The sequence below is a fragment of the Artemia sp. Qi Xiang Cuo genome, chromosome 9, assembly GCF_049724085.1.
Source record: "Artemia sp. Qi Xiang Cuo chromosome 9, ASM4972408v1, whole genome shotgun sequence".
In the NCBI taxonomy this organism is placed as follows: Eukaryota; Metazoa; Arthropoda; class Branchiopoda; order Anostraca; family Artemiidae; genus Artemia; species Artemia sp. Qi Xiang Cuo.
In genome coordinates, this window is record NC_142802.1 from 27,222,036 (window position 1) to 27,249,784 (window position 27,749).

The 27,749-nt window shown below is 36.6% G+C and overlaps 1 protein-coding gene across 2 annotated transcripts in view; it reads right to left on the reverse strand.

The window, feature by feature from the left end:
* Positions 1-27,749, reverse strand: part of LOC148948510 (solute carrier organic anion transporter family member 4A1-like) — a 126,614-nt gene that overhangs the window by 90,184 nt on the left and 8,681 nt on the right. Inside the window, exon 1 of one of the 2 annotated variants that reach the window (XM_089093960.1) lies at positions 26,347-26,394. The exons of the other annotated variant lie outside the window; for it this stretch is intronic. The gene's annotated coding sequence lies outside the window, so the exon portion shown is untranslated. Of the gene's footprint in view, positions 1-26,346; positions 26,395-27,749 lie in introns of those variants that run through there. 2 annotated transcript variants of the gene reach the window in all.

Here is a 27,749-nt window from a genome sequence, read left to right on the forward strand (position 1 = left end):
GGTATTTTCTTCGTGTTCCTGTTTGGTCTCACAACAGCTCTCCCGCCATATTCTAGGACTACTGGGTCAATACAATCACCCCTGCAGAAAAAAACAAATAAATACGCATCTGTGATCTTTCTTCTGGCGGAAAATACAAAATTCCACATTTTTGCAGATAGGAGCTTGAAACCTCTACAGTAAGGTTCTAGATACGCCGAATCTAATGATGTGATTTTCATTAAGGTTCTATATTTCTTAGGGGGTGTTACCCTCTTTTTTCGAAAATAAGGCAAATTTTCTCAGGCGCGTAGCTTTTGGTGGTTAGGACTAAACTTGATATACTTACATATTTGAAATCAGCATAAAAATTCAATTCTTTTGATGTAACTATTGACTTCAAAATTGCGTTTTTTAGAGTTTCGGTTATCATTGAGCCGGGTCGCTCCTTACTTACGGTTCGTTACCACGAACTGCTTGATACAGTTAAAAAAGGAAAGTAGAAACTAATTTTGCAGGCATGTTTTGGCTAATAAATTTAGAACTGTTTTTCAAAATCATTAAGAAATGAATGTCTAGGTATTTTCTTTTCCAATTTTGTTATCGTAAACTCCAATAAAAAGTATACATTATAAGACAGGGTTAGAAAAAATAAAGCCAGGGCAAAAAAGTTTTTTAAATTCCTTCTTGTAGAAAAGTGCTAATTTTTTCGACTACTCGTAGAAAAAAGGACTAGTAGACAGTTATTGTTGTGTCTCTATTATTCATTCAAAAATCGTCCTTGTTTTGCAAGACATGACAAAAGCAACGTCTGTAATTATGTCCCGACCTTAATTAGTGCCCCAGGATATAATAATATTTACTGCACTAAATATTGCTTAAAGGCAGGCTCACTGAACCATATCTAAGAAACTATACGAATCTGGTTGAATTCAAGAAGGGTACCCCCAAAAGTATAATTCAGAAGCAAGTAGAGCAATGTGGGACCTTCGAAAACCCATGTTAAGCCACTGAAAATCCTTCAAGCAGCTCAGGTCACCCAGACATTTTTTAAAGAGAACCTTCTTCTTAGGGGGTCTTATGCAACATCCCCATTTTTCTACTTTTAGTATATTGCAGTCCAACAATCATTCAAGAGTCAGCCAAAAGACCATTTACCTATATCCATTAAAGAAGTTGTGGTTGCGTCAAGAGGGGGAAGACCCCCCATGCCTCAAACATACCCTAAAATACGTTAAGAAGGAACTTTGAAGGTTGTGTAACCAGAACACTGTAAAGACTTGACAATCTACAGCTCCAAATTTAAAACTTTCCATTGATTTCTCTCTTCCGAATAAAATCGTGGGGGGGGGGGGGGTATTCTAATCTTTGACAGATCCACAACCATGGCTGAACTCAACGGAACCAATAAAAAGACCGTAAAACTAAGGAAATAGTTATCAACTATTCTCCACATTTTACAAAATGTTTAACCTTTTGCATATTTTGGTCTGCCAAGGATAAACGACGCGCTCCATATTTCCAGTACTGTCCCCCACCCCCTCTATAGGCACATGTGGTCAATATCTCATAATTGACAAGAGCCCTAAGCTGATGACTAAATTATGTCCATGAAGATACTAAATTGTATCAGTTAAATATTGTCAATAAATCGAGAGGTGATTAGTATTCCAAATTTAAAAGACATTCAATTCATAAATCTGTTTTTATACTCCTAAACTCGCTGTGACAAGAACATTCAAATATCTTTTCTACCGCTAGTCTTTTACATCACTCCATGGTGAGGTTCTATATAACTGTTAAATCTTCTTTGAAGGAGTCAATAGAGAAACTTTTAGGGATAACTTCCCCAGGAAGGTCGTTCCAAATGGAAGTGCAATGTCGAATGAAGCAGTTTTTCAAGTACTCCGTTCTTAGCGTGTCAACCTTAATTGAACGAAGCTATGCCCCATCGTGTCTGACTTGTCGTTTGGACAATTGAGCGCACAATACGAGAAAGCTCTAGAAAAGAGGTAAATTGTCTGCAAAATTTTTGCAGCTAATCACAACAGAAGGTTTTTGCAGCAAAAGATGATCCCTAGCTTTCTTGCACAGGAAGTTCTCACGCGATAGAAATGGTTTTCCAAGAGAGACCTGTGGAGAAATGGATTCCGAGGAGACTATGCTCGTCAACTCTCTTTATAAGTTCATTCATGAAGATGAAGCTAGTATATCAGTGGCACTTTGGATCGAGAGATCAGCAGCTCCTTTGTTTTCGATGCATTGAAATTGACCATGCATGCCTCGGACCACTTTTGAATTTCCAAAAAATCCGTCTGTAAGGGCAAGAAGGCTTGGGATAGGTCTTCTATGTTTTGGGATGGCTACGTATATCATGGTGCCGTCAGCAAAATGATCCAGATAATTTCAAGTTGGTCTCCTATTTCAATCACATAGAGAATGAAAAGCTTAGGTCCCAGGATATTAATATGGGGTCCGTCAGCCTTTATTAGGTATTAATTAAAAAAAAACTTTTTCCACAAAATAAGGTTTTCAAGGAAAAGTAAAGAACTCTATTGAAAAAAAAATTAGCAAAAATAAAATCAAAAAATCTACCAAGCGTGAAACTACCACAGATCAGCATCGATAAATAAATGAAACCCAAAACGAACAGAAATTACAATAAATAACCGAGTCAAACTCAAAACGAGCAGAATTTAACATAAGTTGGGCGCAAAACCCCCATGCCTTCCCAAGCCCAGAACCAAATTTGCACTTTACTGAAAAAATATATAAATGTTTTTAATTTTATAGCTTTAATAAATCAAATAATATTAACATTTTGATTACTAAATATCAGTATATGTAAATTAAACTGACAATTCACATTCATTCGTATTTTTGTATAGTACATTGTGTATGCCCTCAGGGCATAACTTAAAATCCTTGCCCCGAGGGTTGTGGGGGAGTGTCCTCCTCAAAACATATTTTCTATCTGGAAATCAACTACGTTTAAAAAAATGGCTATCTAAGAATTTTATTGGATATGTTTGGGGAAATAATGGGCGTGGGGAGGGGGGCTAGTTACCCTCCAATCACTTTTGACTATTAAAAAGGGCACTGGCCCTTTAAATTTACAATTGAATGAACCTTTTTTGAAGTTTCTACGACAACGCCTTCTATAAAAACCTTATATGCCCCCAAGGCATAACTTAAAACTCTTGCGCTTAGGGTTGTGGGGAGTTGAGTGTCCTCCTCAAAAATATATTTTCTATCTGGAAATCAACTACGCTGAACAAAATGGCTATCTCAAAATTTTGATTGGATGTGTTTGGGGAAATGATTGGCGTGGGGGGGCTAGTTGCCGTCCAATCACTTTTGACTATTAAAAAAGGTAATAGCCCTTCGAATTTCCAATCGAATGAACCTGTTTTGAAGTTTCTACGACAACGCCTTCTATAAAAACCTTATATGCCCCCAGGGCATAACTTACAACCCTTGCCCTGAGGGTTGTGAGGGAGTGTCCTCCTCAAAAACATATTTTCTATCTTGAAATCAACTACGATGAACAAAATGGCTATCTCAAAATTTTGATTGGATGTGTTTCGGGGAATATCAAACAAACACAACTTAAAAACAATAGGGAAATTTTTTCCAAGACAGTGCAATTTAAATCGGTGAATATTTCGGCCCTATGTCCAAGGGCCGTCTTCAGCACAACATTAAAGAAAAAATATATATAAAAACAAACTTACATTAAAATACGAAGTTTAAAACTAAAAATGGTTTTTAAAAAAACGCTTTTAAAAAACCTTTAAAACAGCCCCAGTGTCCTTACTTCAACGAAGTTCAACCAGGACTGATAAATAAAATGATGAGAGAGGATGAATTCATTCAAACGAAATAAAATGAAATTATTAACTGCAAGTTTTCAAAGCTAATCTTGCTTTTTTAGCAGCTAGTCTTAAAGGCCTTTTTGTAACGGGTTCAATACTATTGTCAATTGGTTTAATAAGATATTTTGTTAGATCATTTTTAATTAAATTTGAGTATAAAGAATTTAGTGAATATTCTCCTAAGTCCCTATTTAAGGAAATATTTTTGTTTATTTTGAGCCTAATTTCGATTGATTCCCGGACCACCTGTTTTATCCCCAAATCACTACTAATGAGAGAAGATTTTTCAAAAAGTATTGTGTGGCTGGGATTATCAAATATATGGCTAGCTAAAGCAGAATCAAAGGATTTATTAGAACTATTAGAAATTAGTGCTTTGTCTGTGTCTTCTTTATGCTGGTGTAGCCATTTTTCTAGATTCTGATAAGCTCTGCCAACGTAGTAATTGCCACAATCACATGGTATTTGATAAACCCCTCTTTGACGAGTAACTGGGGTTTTATCTTTACCAGAGTTTAAGAAATTTGTGATTTTAAAATTATTAGTGAAAAATAAATACAGATTATTTTTTTTGTGCAAATATTTTATTTTATTTTTGTGGTGATTCTTGGGATGTACGGAAGATAGATTATATTAGAGGGTTTTTCCGGAGCCTCACATTGTGAAATATCGTTGATTTTACGAAAATGTTTTTTTAGTCTATGGTTAATCGTATTATTGACAAAAGGAATGGGGTATCCGTTGCCAAGAAGAATATCTCTGATAAAGTTTATTTCTGCTTTTATCTGTGAAGTAGAGTATCTATTTAGGACACGGTCAATAAGAGAACTAACAACTTCTCCTTTAACTTGTGGGGAGTTGTTTGTACTAAGATTAAGATATCGATTGGCGCGTTTGTGCCCTCTATAGACATTTAAATCCAAATTAGTAGTAGTATAAATAATAAGAACATCTAAAAATGGTAATTTATTTTCAGATTAAATTTCTACGGTAAACTGCAAATCTCTATCATAAGTAATAAGATTATCTAGGAAACTCCGAAGTTCAGTTTCCCCATTATGGGGATGTGCTAATGTGCTAATTTAGATGTGCTAATTATCCGTAATGCTAATAATTTTGACTTCACTATCTATAGAAAACCAACACAAAACAATAGATATCTTCATTTTAATTCAAATCACCCCCCACAAGTTAAAAGAGCAGTTGTAACTTCTCTTATTGACAGTGCCCTGAACATTTGTTCCGATTGATACATAAGAGCAGAAATAGATTCTATCAAAGATATTCTTTTGGCAACGGATACCTCATTCCTTTTGTCAATAATACGATTAACCGTAGACTAAAAAGACATTTTCGTAAAATCAACGATATTTCACACTGTGAGGCTCCGGAAAAACCCTTTAATATAATCTGTCTTCCGTACATCCCAAGAATCAACACAAAAATAAAAAAAAATATTTGCACAAAAAACAATCTGTATTTAGTTTTCACCAATAATTTTAAAATCACAAATTTCTTAAACTCCGGTAAAGATAAAACCCCAGTTACTCGCCAAAGAGGGGTTTATCAAATACCATGCAATTGTGGCAATTACTGCGTTGGCAGAACTCATCAGAATCTAGAAAAACGGATACACCAGCATAAAGAAGACATAGACAAAGCGTTAATTGCTAATAATTCTAAGAACTCCTTTGATCCTCCTTTAGCTAACCATATATTTGATAATCCCCGCCACACAATACTATTTGAAAAATCTTCTCTCATTAGTAGTGATTTGGGGATAAAACAGGTGGTCCGGGAATCAATCGAAATTAGGCTCAAAATAAACAAAAATATTTCCTTAAATAGGGACTTAGGAGAATATTCACTAAATTCTTTATGCTAAAAACCAACAAATAGAAAAATCTCTAAAAAAAAAACAAAACAAACGAGACTGTGGCCAGTGGAGAGAAAAGAAAACAACAAAAACAAAACAACGCGGATATTTCGCCTGTATACAAAAACGGCGTCTTCAGCACGAAAGACACACAAGAAGAACAAGATAAAAAAAACAACAAAAAAACAAGATAAAAATAAAAACCAATAAAACACCCCCCAAAAAAAAAACACAACAAAAAAGCAAAAAATTACAATCGGCGCAAACTGATCCACGTAGGGAAAAGATGCTAATATAAAGTTAATTCAGTGAGGACACCAGAGTAACTGAGGAAAAATGAAAAAACTGTAAATTACTTTAATTATTCAGTTGCGTAATAATCCTTTTGTTAGCTATTACTGAAGCAAATCGTTTTGGTCTAGCAGCTAAAATAGTCCCCTGGTGATTATTTAAAATCTTTACTCCCTTATTGACTGTTGATTCACTCTTTAGAAGGTTATCATAAATTGGATCAATATTTAAATTACCCGTGTCCCTATTTATGGAAAGGTTAGCAAACATATGTTTTTTAATTTCTATGACTTCCCTGGCCCATTGGGTGTAACCCTTATCATTAGAAATAGCCAAGGCTTCATCAAATTTTAAAAAATGATCTAGTTGAAGCAAAATATGCTCTGCTAAAGCTGAAACGAAAGTTTCTGGAGGCTTGCTTATTTGTAGGGTGTTTTCTATTGAATATCGGTGTTCAATAAACCTTTCAACAAATTGTTGGTGAGTCCTACCAATATAGAACTTCCCACAAGAACACGGAATTTTATACACCCCACTTACTAAATTTACCCGAGTTAAATCCTTACCAGAACTAAAAAAACTACCCACTGGCCTCAGCAATTGGAAACATGTATCAATACCAAATTTACGTAAAACCCGTGAAAGTTTCTCACCCAAACCAGGTACATATGGTAATGAAATGAAGCTTTTTGATACAATTAAATATAAAGATTTAGAAACCTCAATAACCCTACTATTATTTTTAAACCATCTATTTTCAATTATTTTTTCAATGAACTTAATTGGATAACTATTACAAAACAAAATATCCCTCAAGTATAACAATTCCAAATCCAGAAATTCCTGGGAACAAATTCTAAAGGCTCTATCCACTAGTGAAATTACAACCCCTTTTCACCAACATAGGGTGGCAAGAATGAAAATTTAAATACCTATCATTGTGTGTTGGTTTTCTGTAAATCGAGAAAAGTAAATGGAGATCCATTTACTTTTCTTAATTAAATTAAATTCTTAATTAAATTTATTTTCTTAAATAAATTAAATTAATAATTTAATTTATAAATTAAAAGGGATCTCCATTTACTTTTCTCAATTTACAGAAAACCAACGCACAATGATAGGTATTTAAATTTTAATTCTTGCCACCCTATGTCGGTGAAAAGGGGGGTTGTAATTTCACTAGTGGATAGAGCTTTTAGAATTTGGTCCCAGGAATTTCTGGATTCGGAATTGTTATACTTGAGATATATTTTGTTTTGTAATATTTATCCAATTAAGTTCATTGATAAAATAATTGGAAATAGAAGTGTTAAACATAGTAGTAGGGTTATTGAGTTTTCTCAGTCTTTAGATTTAGTTGTATCAAAAAGCTTCATTTCATTACCATATGTACCTGGTTTGGGTGAGAAACTTTCGAGGGTTTTACGTAAATTTGGTATTGATATATGTTTCCAATCGCTGAGGCCAATGGGTAGTTTTTTTTAGTTCTGGTAAGGATTTAACTTGGGGATATTTAGTAAGTGGGAGTAGAGATGGGGGTCCGACTCCGATCACGCACCCCTGCTGCCACCTACAACTTTTTTTGCACCCCAAATAAGGGCATAGAGTCATTAGGGAGAACACGTGGTTAATGGGGTCAATGACCTCTTTTTCCAAGGTCGATTTATTTGATGTTTCTATGTGTAATAACTCCGGGGCGAAGGTTGCACCTGCACATTGAATTCTAACGGGGACTATGTTATTGATCTAGGACTCGAAGGGGAAGGGGATTTCCGGGAAATTGATTGCGTAATCGAAGGGGAAGTGAATTTCCGAGAACTTGATCGTGTAATTGAAGGGGAAGTGAATTACCGAGAAATTGATTGCGTAATCGATCGCGAATGTCATGGTGTCCAGAAATAGTATTTGTTGTTGTTTTGGTCATGTACATGCTCGAGGCGAATGTCATGGTGTCCAGAAATAGTATTTGTTGTTGTTGCTCTCGATCCAAATGTTATGACTTTCCCGGAAACAGTTAGATCACGTGTTTCCTTCTCAGCCAATCAGCGAGCCGGATACATCCTCCTTCTCAGCCAATCAGAGACCTGCTTACATATGATTTTCCCCGTTACATAACAATTCACCCTTGAGATTTCGTATATAACGGGTGTGCAATGTCAGGTTCAATTATCAGAAAGTATTTTGACGCTGTGTAAACAACAATGGATAAATTTGATGAATTAGAAGCCATGTCAACTTCAATTTGCCATGTAAGTACATTTTTTATTTTCAAACTAATTTTCCATGGACATCCTCAACTATATCTTTCGAGCTAGATCCCCCCTCCCTCCACCAGTGTTTTTCAATCCCAAATTCTAGCAAATATAAATACTTATAAGGCCCTCTATATTTCCAGATAAATCCCCCTCCCTACACCATTGTTTTACAATCCCAAATTCTCGCAAAAGAAATACCATTTCGATAAATTCCTTCCTCTATATTTCCAGCTAAATCCCCCTCCCTCCACCATTGTTTTACAATCCCAAATTCTCGCAAAAGAAATACCATTTCGATAAATTCCTTCCCTCTATATTTCCAGCTAAATCCCCCCTCCCTCCACCATTGTTTTACAATCCCAAATTATCGCAAAAAGAAATAGCATTTCGATAAATTCCTTCCCTCTATATTTCCAGCTAAATCCCCCCTCCCTCCACCATTGTTTTACAATCCCAAATTCTCGCAAAAGAAATACCATTTCGATAAATTCCTTCCCTCTATATTTCCAGCTAAATCCCCCCTCCCTCCACCATTGTTTTACAATCCCAAATTCTCGCAAAAAGAAATACCATTTCGATAAATTCCTTCCCTCTATATTTCCAGCTAAATCCCCCCCCTCCCTCCACCATTGTTTTACAATCAAATTCTCGCAAAAAGAAATAGCATTTCCTTGGACTTCCTTACCTATATATTTACAGCTAAATCCCCCCGCACTCTAACATCGTTTGGACTCCCCACCATATCTCCAAAAAAAATAGCATTTAGATACCTACCGGACCAGACGATTTAAAGCTAAATCCCCCCTCACGCCACCAGTGTTTTACAATCCCAAATTCTCGCAAAAGAAATAATTATTCTTCCCTCTATATTTCCAGCTAAATCCCCCCTCCCTCCACCATTGTTTTACAATCCCAAATTCTCTCAAAAAGAAATAATTTTCCTTCCCTCTATATTTACAGATACATCCCCCCTCCATTGTCTTACTATCAAATTCTAGCAAAAAGAAAAATCCTTTCCATTGACATCCGTCCCTATATATTTCCAGCTAAATCCCCCCTCCCTCCACCATTGTTTTACAATCCAAACTTCTCTCAAAATAAATACCATTTCGATAAATTGCTTCCCTCTATATTTCCAGCTAAATCCCCCCTCCCTCCACCATTGTTTTACAATCAAATTCTCGCAAAAAGAAATATCATTTCCTTGGACGTCCTTAACTCTTTATGTTCACCTAAATCCCCCATCCCGCCCCCAGTGTTTTAAAATACCCATGTAAAGCAAATGCTCAAAGAAGTTCGATAACTTCCTACAGGAACTCTTTAAATCTAAATCCCCCCTCCCTCCACCATTGTGTTACAATCCCAAATTAGCGCCCAAATAAATACTTATCCTTCCCTCTATATTTCCACCTAAATCCCCCCCACCACCCATGTTTTAAAAGACCAAATACTCGCAAAAAGAAATAATTATACATACATCTAAATTTAAAGCTAAATCCCCCCTCCCTCCACCATTGTTTTACAATCCCAAATTCTCACAAAAAGAAATAATTATCCTTCCCTCTATATTTCCAGCTAAATCCCCCCTCCCTCCACCACTGTTTTACAATCCCATATTCTCGCAAAAAGAAATAGCATTTCAATAAATTCCTTCCTTCTATATTTCCAGCTAAAAGCGACCATTGACTTCTGTCAATTTTTAGTGAAAATACCGTTCTGTTTTGACATAAGACTCCAGTGCGTGGTTAAAATTAGCAGTCACCCTTTTTCCGGTTTACAAACGCGGTCAAAGGAACTATTCTTCTGTCAAATTAAAACACTTTGAGGCAATTGTAGTTTCGTAACCTGTATGGAGGGAGAGAAAGAGATTATTTTCAAGCTTTCTTTCGATAAAGTTTCTTTTATATTCCCAGGCGTGAATCCAGGATTTTTGTTGGGGGTTAGCGCTTTTATTAGAAATAGAAAAGATAATTGCTTCTTCATCATTTAGTGATTTTAGCTATAACATTTGAATAAAAGCTAGTGAGCTATGCCTTTGGCTTGAATAAAAACCTGAACCTTCATATAATAATGCTTTGACTTATTCCCGAGAAAAGTTGAATTAATTATAATCAAACTATGATTTTCAGAGTTTAGGTTGCTTTCGACAAAGATTTCTCCTTACATACGGAAATTTCCACAAGATGATTGATCCATACCCCATCTAAATGTGATAGAAGCTACTACACCCTGCTTCAATCTCTTTTACATATTCAAACTGAATTCTCGTATAACAATGCTTTGAGGTATTCCTCAGAAAATTGACCCCTCTAAATATTTACTCAGAGGAGTGGGTGCTGAAATGTAAAACGTTACCTATTTGCCTATCATTTTCACAGTTTTCAAGTTGAGATCCTTGAACACACTCCCTCCTTCTCAGTTTATTCTATGAAAGTGAGCTGTATTTGTTAGAGCTTCAGAATCATTACATATTTATTTAATTTAAGCACTTTTTTCAGATATAATAATGTTTGGTGTGATTGATACGGAATATATTGGTCTGAAATATTCCTCAACTGGCATCATTTTCGAAGCAGCTTTCTTACTCCTAGACAACCAACGACGTGAAATTCATTGCTATAAATGGAACATCAGATACAATATGTATAAGTACGAGAAAAACAGATGGCGTCCTACACTAAATATTATAAATCGAAATGGCTTTTACGCTAAAACTATACGAGCACATAATGAAAATGGCTATAAAATACAACATGTACAAGAAGAAATTCAGGAAATATGCAGTTTTTTCGGTGTGCAAGCTGTTTATGTTAAGGGAAACGTGCCAACCGATAAACTCTTGCTAGAAAAATGTGATAAAAACATAGCATTATTCAATTTAGAAGACTTCAAATGTGAGAAGTACCCGCATTCAGTCCATGACCCCGAAGATGAAGTTAGATATTTCGCTCAGTGGATACCAGAAAAGATACCTGACATGGAAAAATGCATCAGATATCCAAAGTCCTAAACTTGCTCCTCCTCATATAAAATGGATTAAGCTTCTTTTTTTTAAATATGTCAATATTTTTTCAAATGTTTTTAAATATGTTTAAGCAATAAATATCTTAAGCCTCAACCGTTTTTATTCTTTAGAAAAATCCGTCGACATGAAAATTATACTTTCAGATTCAACAGGTCAGGGAAAAGCTTTCAGATTCAACATGTAGGAGAACCCTAAATGCTCATCCCTAAAAAGGTAAGTTAACCCTAAACGCTTAAAGAATTTCTCTGAAATCCCACTTTCAGATTCAACATGTAGGAGAACCCTAAATGCTCATCCCTAAAAAGGTAAGTTAACACTAAACGCATAGAGAATTTCTCTGAAATTACACTTTCAGATCCAACAGGTCAGGGAACAAGCTTTCAGATTCAACATGTAGGAGAACCCTAAATGCTCATCCCTAAAAAAAGGTAAGTTAACCCTAAACGCTTAAAGAATTTCTCTGAAATCCCACTTTCAGGTTCAGCATGTAGGAGAACCCTAAATGCTCATCCCTAAAAAAGGTAAGTTAACCCTAAACGCAGAAAGAATTTCTCAGATATCACACTTTCAGGTTAGGTTAGGTAGGACCCCGCACCCACTACCACCAACCCCAAGGGGTACACCCCCCCCACACCCAAACCCCCAGGCCGCCCTCCCGGACTCCTAGGTTACCCCCCCCCCCCCAAGACCCCCCGGCTCCCCAACGACCCCCCCGACCCCCAAACGCCCACACCCGGTCCCCAAAGGTCCACCGGACTCCCAAAGGACCAATCGGTCCTCCAATACCCCCTCCCAAACCCCCAACGGCCCTCTCCGGGCCTCCCAAAGCCCAACCGGGGACCCCAAAAGACCACCGGGCCCCCAAAGAGTCCTCTGGACCCCAAACGACCCCAGAGTCCCCATTTTTTTAATACTTTTTATGGCTTTATTATATCTTTTCAGGACAAACTATTTTCCTAATGTCCATCCTAAACCCATTTTACAAGTTGAAGTACCCATCCCTTAACATTACTTTACAGCTCTTGAATGCTCCAACACCAAGCAATACTTTTCAAAGACATTTCAGAAAAAGTTCCTTTCTTAATGTTCCTCCTAAACCCATTTTACAAGTTGAATTCCTCATCCTTTTTACCATAACTTTAGTATACTACTTTTTTGAATGCTCCAACACCAGGCACTACTTCTCAAATGACATTTCAGAAACTAATTTTCACATTGATGTGAAGGAAAGTTCAAGTTCCTTTCCTAACTATCCATATGAAAAGAAATAAGTTGCATATCAATTCAATTTTTTCAAGAAAAAATAAAAATTTTCCACTTCAGTTCAGATTTTTCTCAAAGAGATGGAAAAATTTTAAATTACCGTTCTAAATTTTTCATAGAAGATGCACAATGTTCAAGTTCTCTTCTGAATTTTACCAAAAAACACAATTCAATTCTAATTTCTCCAGAGAAAATAAAAATCTTCCTCTGCAGTTCATAATTTCACAAAGACACAAAGAAATTTTAATTTCTCCTCTGAATTTTTGTAGAGGAAAGAAAAATTTATCCTATGATTGTGATTATTTTCCATGAAGATAAAAAGTTTCATTTTAATTCTATATTTTCTTAAATTCAATTCCGACCTTTCTCAAAGAGATCAAAAATTTAAAGTTCTGTTCTAAATATTTTCCCGAGAGAAGAAAAGTTCAACTTCAATTATGAATTTTCTCAATGAAAATGAAATAAGTTTTTGATCATTTCTATTTTCCCAAAATAAATATAAAAATTTTCCACTTCAGTTCAGATTTTTCTCAAAGAGATGAAGAAATACAAAATACTCTTCCAAATTTTTCATAGAAGTTAAAAAAGTTTAAGTTCTCTTCAGAATTTTACCAAAGAACACAATTCAATTCTAATTTCACCAGAGAAAACAAAATCTTCCACTTCAGTTCTTTATTTCACAATGACATATAGAAATTTAAAGTTCAATTCTAAGTTTTTCGGTACACAAAATCAGAAAAATGTTCAATGTTCCTTTAGTACCTACGCAATTAGGCTAAAAATGAAGATATTTATGCACTGTTTCAACTCGCTATGGCTAAGTTTGCTAAAGACAAGCTATTTCCTTGCGAAAACACACAAAATCAGAAAAAATATTCAATGTTCCTTTAGTACCTACACAATTAGACTAAAAATGAAGATATTTATGCTCAGTTTCAACTCGCTATGGCTAAGTTTGCTAAAGACAAGCAAAGATTTGGGGCCTGGGGATGGCCTTTGGGGGTCTGGTACCAGCAAATATGGTACCAGCATATATGGGCATAGAGTCATTAGGGAGAAAGATTACGTAATGGGGTCAATGACCTCTTTTTCCAAGGTCGATTTATTTGTTGTTTCTATGTGTAATAGCTCCGGGGCGAAGGTTGCACATGCGCATTGAATTCTAACGGGAACAATGTTATTGATCTAGGACTCGAAGGGGAAGTGAATTTCCGAGAACTTGATTGCGTAATCGATGGGGAAGTGAATTTCCGAGAACTTGATTGCGTAATCGAAGGGGAAGTGAATGTCCGAGAACTTGATTGCGTAATCGAAGGGGAAGTGAATTTCCGAGAACTTGATTGCGTAATCGATCGCGAATGTCATGGTGTCCAGAAATAGTATTTGTTGTTATTGCTCTAGGCAATGTTATGAGTTTCCCGGAATTTGGAACACCTGTGCTGTCGACCTCAATTCACCTATCGTGAATCAATAATTCCCCTTAGAAACAACAAATTAATTTCCCCTTCTTGACAGATCAATCAATCAATGACATCATCTGTCAGACTTTAAAAATTTCGGCCTAGAAACATTTCTCCAGGAATAGATCCATATCATTAATGTCTTTGCCTCGGGAACAACTCTTTTGGTCGAACTCCAAAGGATATTAATAACCCAAGGCCATGGAAACAATTAGGCAAGAAACATCTTAGCGATGAATTGTTTTAGCGCGCGAGAAGGTTTCCTATTAATTTGAAATGCGTTAGCACAGAGATGCCAATAACAAAGGAACACGCTGAATTTACGTTTAGTGATTTTTTGGGCGAAACCGTTTTAGACAGGTTATGGAACTATTTCGGCGAAACAGATAGAGACATTTTAAAAGAAGATTTTGAAGAGATTTTGGAAGAGGTTTTGAGTGTGGTCGTTATAATACACAAGTTTCATTTGAACAGTGTTGTGAGGTCCTCTAACCCAACCCCAAAGGGTTCCGATCCTCCTACCCCAACCCCGAAGGAAGGCCCCGGTCCTCAAAGCCCCCCAAGCTCCCAAAGGGCCACCGGCGCCCCCAAAGGCCTACCCAGACCCCCAAAGGCCATCCCCAGGCCCCAAATCTTTGCTTGTCTTTAGCAAACTTAGCCATAGCGAGTTGAAACTGAGCATAAATATCTTCATTTTTAGTCTAATTGTGTAGGTACTAAAGGAACATTGAACATTTTTTCTGATTTTGTGTGTTTTCGCAAGGAAATAGCTTGTCTTTATCAAACTTAGCCATATCGAGTTGAAACTGAGCATAAATATCTTCATTTTTAGCCTAATTGTGTAGGTACTAGAGGAACATTGAACATTTTTCTGATTTTGTGTACCGAAAAACTTAGAATTGAACTTTAAATTTCTTTATGTCATTGTGAAATAAAGAACTGAAGTGGAAGATTTTGTTTTCTCTGGAGAAATTAGAATTGAATTGTGTTCTTTGGTAAAATTCAGAAGAGAACTTGAACTTTTTGCATCTTCTATGAAAAATTTGGAAGAGTATTTTGTATTTCTTCATCTCTTTGAGAAAAATCTGAACTGAAGTGGAAAATTTTTATATTTATTTTGGGAAAATAGAAATGATCAAAAACTTATTTCATTTTCATTGAGAAAATTCAGAATTGAAATTGAACTTTTCTTCTCCCGGGAAAATATTTAGAACAGAACTTTAAATTTTTGATCTCTTTGAGAAAGGTCGGAATTGAATTTAAGAAAATATAGAATTAAAGTGAAACTTTTTATCTTCATGGAAAATAATCACAATCATAGGATAAATTTTTCTTTCCTCTACAAAAATTCAGAGGAGAAATTAAAATTTCTTTGTGTCTTTGTGAAATTATGAACTGCAGAGGAAGATTTTTAATTTTCTCTGGAGAAATTAGAATTGAATTGTGTTCTTTGGTAAAATTCAGAAGAGAACTTGAACTTTTTGCATCTTCTATGAAAAATTTAGAACAGTAATTTTAAATTTTTACATCTCTTTGAGAAAAATCTGAACTGAAGTGGAAAATTTTTATTTTTTCTTGAAAAAATTGAAATGATATGTAACTTATTTCTTTTCATATGGATAGTTAGGAAAGGAACTTGAACTTTCCTTCACATCAATGTGAAAATTAGTTTCTGAAATGTCATTTGAGAAGTATTGCCTGGTGTTGGAGCATTCAAAAAAGTAGTATACTAAAGTTATGGTAAAAAGGATGAGGAATTCAACGTGTAAAATGGGTTTAAGAGGAACATTAAGAAAGGAACTTGTTCTGAAATGTCTTTGAAAAGTATTGCTTGGTGTTGGAGCATTCAAGAGCTGTAAAGTAATGTTAAGGGATGGGTACTTCAACTTGTAAAATGGGTTTAGGATGGACATTAGGAAAATAGTTTGTCCTGAAAAGATATAATAAAGCCATAAAAAGTATTAAAAAAATGGGGACTCAGGGGTCGTTTGGGGTCCGGAGGACTCTTTGGGGGGCCCGGTGGTCTTTTGGGGTCCCCGGTTGGGCTTTGGGAGGCCCGGAGAGGGCCTGTGGGGGTCTGGGAGGGGGTATTTGAGGACCGATTGGTCCTTTGGGAGTCGGTGGACCTTTGGGGACCGGGTGTGGGCCTTTGGGTGTCCGGAGGGTCCTTTGGGAGCCGGGTGGTCTTTTGGGTGCTTGGGGACCCTAGGAGGCCGGGAGGGCTGCGTTGGGGGTGGGGTTTGGGGGGGGGGGACCCCTTGGGGGTTGTGGTAGTGGGGTCGGGGTCCTACCTGACCTAACCTGAAAGTGTGATTTCCGAGAAATTCTTTAAGCGTTTAGGGCTAACGTACCTTTTTTAGGGATGAGCATTTAGGGCTCACCTACATTTGGACTCTGTCATGGTGTGATCAAAAATGGTATTGAATCGTAGTTTGTTAAAGTACCTTTTTTTATTGATGTGACTAAATTTTTCTACTAATATCCGTACATGAAATAGTTAAAACTTACATGGCTTATCTTTATTAGTCATAAACTATACCTTATTTAAGAGATTAGTTTTAAATTACCTTTTAGGGATGAGCATTTAGGGTTCTCCTACATGTTGGATCTGAAAGTGGGATTTCAGAGAAATTCTTTATGCGTTTAGGGTTAACTTACCTTTTTAGGGATGAGCATTTAGGGTTCCCCTACATGTTGAATCTGAAAGCTTTTTCCCTGACCTGTTGAATCTGAAAGTATAATTTTCATGGCGACGGATTTTTCTAAAGAATAAAAACGGTTGAGGCTTAAGATATTTATTGCTTAAACATATTTAAAAACATTTGAAAAAATAATGACATATTAAAAAAAGAAGCTTAATCCATTTTATATGAGGAGGAGCATGTTTAGGACTTTGGATATCTGATGCATTTTTCCATGTCAGGTATCGTTTCTGGTATCCACTGAGCGAAATATCTAACTTCATCTTCTGGGTCATGGACTGAATGCGGGTATTTCTCACATTTGAAGTCTTCTAAATTGAATAATGCTATGTTTTTATCACATTTTTCTAGCAAGAGTTTATCGGTTGGCACGTTTCCCTTAACATAAACAGCTTGCACACCGAAAAAACTGCATATTTCCTGAATTTCTTCTTGTACATGTTGTATTTTATAGCCATTTTCATTATGTGCTCGTATGGTTTTAGCGTAAAAGCCATTTTGATTTATAAAATTTAGTGTAGGACGCCATCTGTTTTTCTCGTACTTATACATATTGTATCTGATGTTCCATTTATAGCAATGAATTTCACGTCGTTGGTTGTCTATGAGTAAGAAAGCTGCTTCGAAAATGATGCCAGTTGAGGAATATTTCAGATAAATATATTCCGTGTCAATCACACCAAACATTATTATATCTGAAAAAAAGTGCTTAAATTAAATAAATATGTAATGATTCTGAAACTCTAACAAATACAGCTCACTTTCATAGAATAAACTGAGAAGGAGGGAGTGTGTTCAAGGATTTCAACTTGAAAACTGTGAAAAGGATAGGCAAATAGGTAACGTTTTACATTTCAGCACCCGCTCCTCTGAGTAAATATTTAGAGGGGTCAATTTTCTGAGGAATAACTCAAAGCATTGTTATACGAGAATTCAGTTTGAATATGTAAAAGAGATTGAAGCAGGGTGTAGTAGCTTCTATCACATTTAGATGGGGCATGGATCAATCATCTTGTGGAAATTTCCGTATGTAAGGAGAAATCTTTGTCGAAAGCAACCTAAACTCTGAAAATCTTAGTTTGATTATAATTAATTCAACTTTTCTCGGGAATAAGTCAAAGCATTATTATATGAAGGTTCAGGTTTTTATTCAAGCGAAAGGCATATCTTACTAGCTTTTATTCAAATGTTATAGCTAAAATCACTAAATGATGAAGAAGCAATTATCTTTTCTATTTCTAATAAAAGCGCTAACCCCCAACAAAAATCCTGGATTCACGCCTGGGAATATAAAAGAAACTTTATTGAAAGAAAGCTTGAAAATAATCTCTTTCTCTCCCTCCATACAGGTTACGAAACTACAATTGCCTCAAAGTGTTTTAATTTGACAGAAGAATAGTTCCTTTGACCGCGTTTGTAAACCGGAAAAAGGGTGACTGCTAATTTTAACCACGCACTGGAGTCTTATGTCAAAACCAGAACGTTATTTTCACTAAAAATTCACAGAAGTCAATGGTTGCTTTTAGCTGGAAATATAGAAGGAAGAAATTTATTGAAATGCTATTTCTTTTTGCGAGAATATGGGATTGTAAAACAATGGTGGAGGGAGGGGGGATTTAGCTGGAAATATAGAGGGAAGGATAATTATTTCTTTTTGCGAGAATTTGGGATTGTAAAACAATGGTGGAGGGAGGAGGGATTTAGCTGTAAAAATAGCGGTCAGGTTAATTTTTGCTTTTTGCTAGATTTTGGCGTTTAAACATAATGGTGGTGGGGGGGGGGATTTAGCTGGAAATATAGAGGGAAGGATAATTATTTCTTTTTGCGAGAATTTGGGATTGTAAAACAATGGTGGAGGGGGGGGATTTAGCTGGAAATATAGAGGGAAGGAATTTATCGAAATGCTATTTCTTTTTGCGAGAATTTGGGATTGTAAAACAATGGTGGAGGGAGAGGGATTTAGCTGGAAATATAGAGGGAAGGATGTCCATGGAAATGCTATTTCTTTTTGCGAGAATATGATTGTAAAACAATGGTGGAGGGAGGGGGGATTTAGCTGGAAATATAGAGGGAAGGAATTTATCGAAATGGTATTTCTTTTGCGAGAATTTGGGATTGTAAAACAATGGTGGAGGGAGGGGGATTTAGCTGGAAATATAGAGGGAAGGATGTCCATGGAAATGCTATTTCTTTTTGCGAGAATATGATTGTAAAACAATGGTGGAGGGAGGGGGGATTTAGCTGGACATATAGAGGGAAGTATAATAATTTGTTTTTTATAGTATTTGGGATAGTAAAACACTGGTGGAGGTAGGGGGCATTTAGCTGGAAATATAGAGGGAAGAATAATTATTTCTTTTGCGAGAATTTGGGGTTGTAAAACAATGGTGGAGGGAGGGGGATTTAGCTGGAAATATAGAGGGAAGGAATTTATCGAAATGGTATTTCTTTTGGCGAGAATTTGGGAGTGTAACACAAGGGGGGAGGGCGGGGGGATTTAGCTGGAAATATAGAGGGAAGGATGTCCATGGAAATGCTATTTCTTTTTGAGATAATATGATTGTAAAACAATGGTGGAGGGAGGGGGGATTTAGCTGGAAATATAGAGGGAAGGAATTTATCGAAATGGTATTTCTTTTGCGAGAATTTGGGATTGTAAAACAATGGTGGAGGGAGGGGGGATTAAGCTGGAAATATAGACGGAAGGAATTTATTTAAATGGTATTTCTTTTGCGAGATTTTGTGCTTGAAAAACAAAGGTGGCGGGTGGGGCGATTTAGCTGGAAATATAGAGGGAAGGAAGTTATAGAAATGCTATTTCTTTTTTTTGTGATAATTTGGGATTGTAAAAAAATGGTGGAGGGAGGGGGATTTAGCTGGAAATATAGAGGGAAGGAATTTATCGAAATGGTATTTCTTTTGCGAGAATTTGGGATTGCAAAACAATGGTGGAGGGAGGGGGGATTTAGCTGGAAATATAGAGGGAAGGATTTTATCGAAATGTTTTTTCTTTTGCGATAATTTGGGAGTGAAAAAAAATGGTGGAGGGTGGGGGGAGTTAGGTGGAAATTTAGAGGCAAGGATAAGTTTTTCATTTTGCGAGAATTTGGGATTGTAAAACAATGGTGGAGGGAGGGGGGATTTAGCTGGAAATATAGAGGGAAGGATGTCCAAGGAAAATTCGTTTGAAAATAAAAAATGTACTTACATTGCAAATTGAAGTTGACATGGCTTCTAATTCATCAAATTTATCCATTGTTGTTTACACAGCGTCAAAATACTTTCTGATAATTGAACCTGACATTGCACACCCGTTATATACGAAATCTCAAGGGTGAATTGTTATGTAACGGGGAAAATCATATGTAATCAGGTCTCTGATTGGCTGAGAAGGAGGATGTATCCGACTCGCTGATTGGCTGAGAAGGAAACACGTGATCTAACTGTTTCCGGGAAAGTCATAACATTTGGCTCGAGAGCAACAACAACAAATACTATTTCTGGACACCAAGACATTCGCCTCGAGCATGTACATGACCAAAACAACAACAAATACTATTTCTGGACACCATGACATTCGCGATCGATTACGCAATCAAGTTCTTGGAAATTCACTTCCCCTTCGATTACGCAATCAAGTTCTCGGAAATTCACTTCCCCTTCGATTACGCAATCAAGTTCTCGGAAATTCACTTCCCCTTCGAGTCCTAGATCAATAACATTGTTCCCGTTAGAATTCAATGCGCATGTGCAACCTTTGCCCCGGAGTTATTACACATAGAAACATCAAATAAATCAACCTTGGAAAAAGAGGTCATTGACCCCATTAACCACGTGGTCTCCCTAATGACTCTATGCCCTTATTTGGGGTGCCATAAAAGTTGTAGGTGGCAGCAGGGGTGCGTGATCGGAGTCGGACCCCCATCTCTACTAGTGGGGTGTATAAAAGTCTGTGTTCTTGTGGGAAGCTCTATATTGGTAGGACTCACAAACAATTTGTTGAAAGGTTTATTGAACACCGAAACTCAATAGAAAAAACCCTACAATTAAGCAAACCACCAGAAACTTTTGCTTTAGCTTTAGCAGAGCATATTTGGCTTCAACCAGATGATTTTGTAAAATTTGATGAAGCCTTGGCTATTTTTAATGATAAGGGGTACACCCAACGGGCCAGGGAAGCCATAGAAATTAAAAAACATATGTTTGCTAACCTTTCCATAAATAGGGATACGGGTAATTTAAATATTGACACAATTTATGATAACCTTCTAAAGAGTGAATCAACAGTCAATAAGGGAGTAAAGATTTTAAATAATCACCAGGGGACTATTTTACCTGCTAGACCAAAACGATTTGCTTCAGTAATAGCTAACAAAAGGATTATTTCGCAACTGAATAATTAAAGTAATTTACAGTTCTTTTAATTTTTCCTCAGTTACTCTGGTGTCCTCACTGAAGTAACTCTATATTAGAATCTTTTCCCTACGTGGATCAGTTTGCGCCGATTGTACATTTTTGTTTTTTTGTTTTTTTTTGTGGTGGTTTTATTGGTTTTTAGTTTTATCTTGTTTTTTTTTATCTTTTTATTTTTGTGTGTATTTCTTTCTGAAGACGACTTTTTTGTATACAGGCGCAATATCCGCGTTGTTTTGTTTTTGTTGTTTTCTTTTCTCTCCACTGGCCACAGTCTCGTTTGTTTGTTTTTTTTAGATATTTTTCTATTTTTTGGCTTTTTGTAATGGCTGGCCAGTTAGGCTTAAGATATTTCATTCTTTATACTCAAATTTAATTAAAAATTATCTAACAAAATATTTTGTTAAACCAACTGACAATCGTATTGAACCCGTTACAAAAAGGCCTTTAAAACTAGCTGCTGTAAAAGCAATATTAGCCTTGAAAACTTGCAGTTAATAATTTTATTTTATTTCGTTTGAATAAATTCATCCTCTCTCATCATTTTATTTATCAGTCCATGGTTGAACTTCGTTGAAGTAAGGATGCTGGGGCTGTTTTAAAGGTTTTTATAAAGGCGTTTCTTAAAAGCATTTTTAGTTTTAAACTTCGTATTTTAATGTAAGTTTTTAATTTTTCTTTAATGTTGTGCTGAAGACGGCCCTTGGACATAGGGCCGAAATATTCACCGATTTAAAGTGCACTGTCTTGGAAAAAAATTTCCCTATTGTTTTTAAGTTGTGTTTGTTTGATATGGAAAGGCAGTGTGGTCTTCGTCAATATTTGTTTCGGGGAATGATGGGTATGGGGGGAGGGGGGGGGGCTGGTTGCCCTCCAATCGTTTTCGACTATTAAAAAGAGTAATAGCCCTTCAAATTTCCAATCGAATGAGCCTGTTTTGAAGTTTTTACGAACACGCCTTCTACAAAAATCTTATATTCCCCCAGGGCATAACTTAAAACCCTTACCCTCAGGGTTGTGGGGGAGTGTCCTTCTCCAAAACATATTTTCTATCTGTAAATCAACTACGCTGAACAAAATGGCTATCTCAAAATTTTGATTGGATGTGTTTTGGGGAATGGTGGGCGTGGGGGTGGGGCTAGTTGCCCTCCAATCATTTTCGACTATTAAAAAGGGCACTAGAGCTCGCAATTTCCAATTGAATGAGCCCCTTTTGAAGTTTCTACGACGACCCCTTCCATATGAAGAGCCCTGCTCTAAAGAAAAAAATAGTGCATAGTACATTGTGCCAACATCGTTCTTATATGCCCTCAGAACATAACTTAAAACCCTTAACCCCGATGGTTGTGGGAGCGTGTCCTCCTCAAAAACATATTTTCTATCTGAAAATCAACTACGCTGAACAAAATGGATATCTCGAAATTTTGATTGGATGTGTTTGGGGGACTAATGGGCGTGGGGGGGGGGCTAGTTGCCCTCCAATCACTTTTGACTATTAAAAATGACACTAGCCACTCCAATTTCCATTCGAATGAGCCCTTTTCGAAGTTTTACGATAATTCCTTCGATACGAAGTGCCCGGCTGAAGGAAAAAAAACACATTGTGCCCACATCGTTCTTTACTTAGGCAGCGCTAGCGCGCTGCCTATGATTCGCAGGAAGTTAACCCATTGAGAACAACTTGCAGTCAATGATCAGAAAGTAGGCTCTTGATCAGTTTTGACAGACGTTAGCCGACACCATGCACATAAAGTTTCTTTAGTTGAGGATTATGCCATACTCTGTCGAGGCTTTAGCGATGTCAAATGACAATAGCCTGATGTCGTATCGTTTTACTAGAAGTTCTATCTACTACTAGTGCTGGACCAACAGAAGACCTATTCCTAGGGAGGTTAACTGAGTCAGCTGCCCCGAGCACCGCAGCTGGAGGGGACATGGCTGGGGGATTGCTAACTTCGATAAATTTTTTTACGTTTAGTCAGCTTTTTTTGTTTATATTTGAGTTGGGAGGGGGGAGGGCTGTGATAAATTTTTACCTGGACACCACCAACTTTAGGAACGGCTCTGGCCCCTGGGCTGTCGAGCATCGAATGTTTTCAGTAGAATCTATAATGATGATCGCCAAAAACGTCATTTGACTACGGGTGCTGATAAAATATTTTATTAAAAACACTTTCATAAGCTTACCCAATACATGAGAGGAGACTAATAGACCTATATAAACCAACGCTCGTTGAATTTCCATCTGGGTTATGTGTGGAAATGACATGGGAAGAGTTCCATATGTGTCGAGTGGTTTCAGAGTGAAAATCAAGCCAGAAAAGTAGTGACAAAGGTTCAGCTAATTCAGGCCTCAAGAACTTTGTGGATATTTAGTCACATCAAGACGCCACAAAATACAAAGAAAATTAGAATTTGAGCAGTTATCACGATCAAGGAAAGTATCGATTTGGTCAGGGAACACCGTGAACTTCTTTACCGCCTTTTCCCAGATTTGAGAGTTTGACAAACACCGAGGATTTGATCTTTGCCTGTGGATCTTGAACAATAGTCCTGTCCATCATTCTTAAGGAAGAAATTGAAGTTCTCTTAGACGAAATTAAAGCCTCTTTGACAGTTTTCCTCCAGGTCTAAGCAAAAGCCTTTTGAAGCTTGGCAGCAGATTTCTCCCAGTACTGATCCCTGAAATCGTGCAAACTGCGTGTATGGGCTTTTATGGCATCACGTCTGTCCTTTTTGATCTTAAAGAGTAGTTGCTGCTTGTGTGCTTTTTGTTTTGCTTGGGTGGCCTCTTTGCAGTGGATGTTCAACCATGGTTTGTCCTTGCTGAACACCTGGATTTGCTTTGATGGTATATAGCTAGGAATACAGTCGACTATGGTCTCATGGTACTAGTCTGCATCTTTCTCGGGCCCTTCAAGAAGGAAGGTTCACCATTTATGAGAAGCAAGTGCGTTTCTTAAACCATCACAATCTCTTTTTTTTTAATGCCAGATTTGTCGCTTGTGCTTTATTGAGGGAGGAACACGAAGATTTTACTCGCAATGACAGCAAGGTGGTCAGTTGCGAAAGCATGAGCGTTAACGTTAAAGGGATTTGGGTGATCCTTAAGGAAGGAATTCAGAGCCCTGAGAAATTGCAGGCATCACATAGTTCTGACAGCTCGTACTTTGCAGTGGGCTACCGTAAACATGTTTGTTTTGATTGTCTCTGGGCGTGATAAAAGTCTTCGGCAGTATGTTTATTTGATCCGAGGCTTATGTTTATGCATTGTCATCAGGTAAAAGAAGAGTTACCAGGTGTTTAAGAATGGCCAGTTTATCCCTCAGATGGAGAATGAAACCAAAGGAGCTTAACGCATCCCAAGCATCGGAGGTGGTTTCCCGGCACAGGTTGTACCTATGCCGTGTTTGGAGCGGAGCTTTTTTATGCGACCTCATATTGTTCAATTTGTGTACTAATTTCAGTAAAAGCAGACGCACCACGAGCAGATCAATGCTTTCGGAGATCTGCCGTTCTGTAATTCTGTTTTGGAGTTCTGTAGTTTAAACAAAGGACCAAAAATTGCGTAATTCATAAAATGAAAGCAGCAATAATTATTCAAGAAAATATCAAAATTAATTTTATGCTTATCTCTTATCCTCAATACGAAGAAAATTAAGTCACCCGTGATGAGAAAATCTTGGTTTTCCCTCCGTAGGCTCATTTCAAGTTATCTCCAAGCTATAATACACTATCGTCAGGGATAAGCGTAAGAAAATAAAATAAACACTAAGTTCGCAAAGAACAGGACATGACAGACTGCATGTAATCTGCCTAAGGAAATGAAGGATTTATTTGCTCTAGATTTTAGGAATTTTAACTTCTATTTCAAGGGTTTTTTGAAAGGCAAATAAACCACCATAATATCAAAAACTGGCTATATTTGTGCACGCTAAAGTGCTTTTAGTTGGGCGCTAATTAAATTTCAGCGTAAACTATTGGGGCTGCAAGAACGGCATCCCCTTCTCGTGTGCAGGATCATTTCTGTCCAGTTTTGAGTTGGAATGTTTCCTTTCGCTTTCGTTTGAGAAACTGGTTTATTTTTTTTTGTTTAATAATAATAAACATTACCATGTCCACTCTTGCAATCCATTGCACTTCCTACTTTAATCCACCGCACTACTCACTTCATATTCGGAATACTTCAAATCAGAGAGGGGAATTCCCTGCTGTGAATACATGAAATTTTGGCAGAAAATTAATTTAAATTGAAGCTGGTGGCAGATATGTAGAAAATATCTAACAAAAAAAATTACGAGCTGTCAAAATAGAAACAAAATCATAATCTGAGGCTAATTTTACTAAACAGAAAAGACCCAAAACAGAGCAGTTGATGGTTCTCAGAAGATATTTTTTTTTTTCAAAGACAGGAAAGAGTGAAATTAAAACGTAAGACGAACATAATCCATCCTGTATACGAGGGAGCTACTGATTCTCTCAACCCCACGCTCTTAACCTAAAAGTTCGACTAATTCTTTGGTGAAAACATTGTATACTGCTGAGAATACAACCAGTTAGTAATTACAGGTATTTATTTACCCATTATCTTTGGAATCATCGGAAATGAACTATTTATTGTTTAAAAAAAAATCAAAAAAAAATAAACAAAGAAAAACAGTAATTAGAAGCATTTTTTAAACAAAATTTGATGGAGCTATATCATTTGAGGCTTTATTAATTTATGTACAATAGTGTGTATTCGCAACTATTAGAGGGGTCCTGAAAGGGATTTTTAGCTGAATTTCTTCTAACTGTAATTGGAAGGTTCTCCAAATAAGTACGGAGTGATATGGGAGAGGGATACTTTAATCCTTAATCTTACACCATTCTAAGGAATACATTTGAATTAAATCTTTGATGTTGGCGAGGCGGAGTGACACCACGCCTCATATTGCAATAATATTTTAAATCAGACATAAAAAATTGTATTCAAATGCTGACCTGCACAGCAAGGACGAAGGGTTGGATGGGTCCCTTATAGAAATATTTATTTCCAGGACTCTTTCTGAAATTTTAAAAAGTTTTGGACTTAAAGCATGCTTTAGAAGTCACTCCCTCCCCATGATGCTTCTAAAGGGGTTCACTTTTCACAGACGATTGTTGTTTTCAAAGCCTTATTTTGTAAATTTAGCCAAAGAAGTGTTAGTTAATAGTGTGGCACTCACCTACTCTAAATAAGAGAGGCTGGGATGAGGCAGGTCGTGGTAATAAATATCTAGAAAACAGAAATTTAGTTATAGCATACACTTCTGAAAAACTTTCTTTTTAGTTAATTCTTAATATGCAAAATTTACTCATTTCAAATTTGACTATCAATAGTTATTAGCTTAAGAAAATTTACAATATCCCAAAATAAGTGAACCACCCCTTCAAATGCTAAACATCCCTTCAAAATTGGCATGATCTTCCTGAAAACTACACTTTGAGATTCAAAATGTCCATGAATCATGTTAGAAAGGTTTCATGCAGCTACTACAAAATACGAAATTTGTCATTTTTCCCGGCTTTTTTACGGCTTCCCGGGTAATTTTTGCGCCTATTTTGCTTATCTTCGTAGGCCAATCACATAAAACCAGGTCTCATAGGATTTTGAAAGAGGTTTGTTAGAATCGAAATCTGAAGTTTTAGTATCCTTCTTAAGTTGCAATAGAGATTACCAAAGTGCACAGCAAAGTGCTGGTTTCTGCTGTTTTGTCCCATTAAACCCAAAATTTCACCCAATTTTTTTTCTCTTTGGCTTGAACCTTCCTGTGCATAAATTAAAACACACATTTTTTCAAAATAAAAGTAAGGACTGGTCTTACGACCTTAAACCATCAAAGACTACAGTAGAAAAGAAGAGATTGTCACTCTCAAAAACCTGTCTCTACCATTAAAGTTTCAGTTTGACAATTTTCCTTAACGCTGCCGATTATGGGTCTTTTTTTGGTAAAATGAAATTCTGATAAAAAAAAATAATGCATAAAAAGAATTCTTATTAACTAGTCAATATACCTTTAATTTATTAAATGGTTAAATTTAAACACGCCAACAAATTTTGATAGCATAAGCAGTTTTGTATAGTTATACAAAAAAGGTTGAAAGATCCTCCCTACCCCCAAAAATTAAAAAAATTCTCATAAATATTGCAATGTCAAATTCATAATGCCAAAAACCTCCTAACAAATTTATTTAGCCCCTAACCACAAAAGGGCATTTTTCGACTTTTGTTCGCTTCTTTCTTTGCTTTTGCTGCTTTTGTGGGGGGGAGTTTATCAGGGGTGGTCTTACGGGATATGTGGCCGTAATTCATTAGGGGGCTCTCATTTGACCAGATTTTATGAGTTATAATGTCACGAGTTTATAGTGTCTTTTTTTAAGAGCCAAAAGTTATAGTGCCCTTTTTAAGAACCAAAAGTATTCAGAGAGCAACAAAACCCCATTCCAAGGTGTTTTTCATCCCCGTGGCACATTTTGGCTGAACTTTGCAAGGCTATTGCATTGCCTATAGTAAAGATCATAAGGCTTCAATGTTTTTTTCCCCAGAGCCACTTCAGATGGAAGCCCACTCCCTCTTTTCGCCAAATAC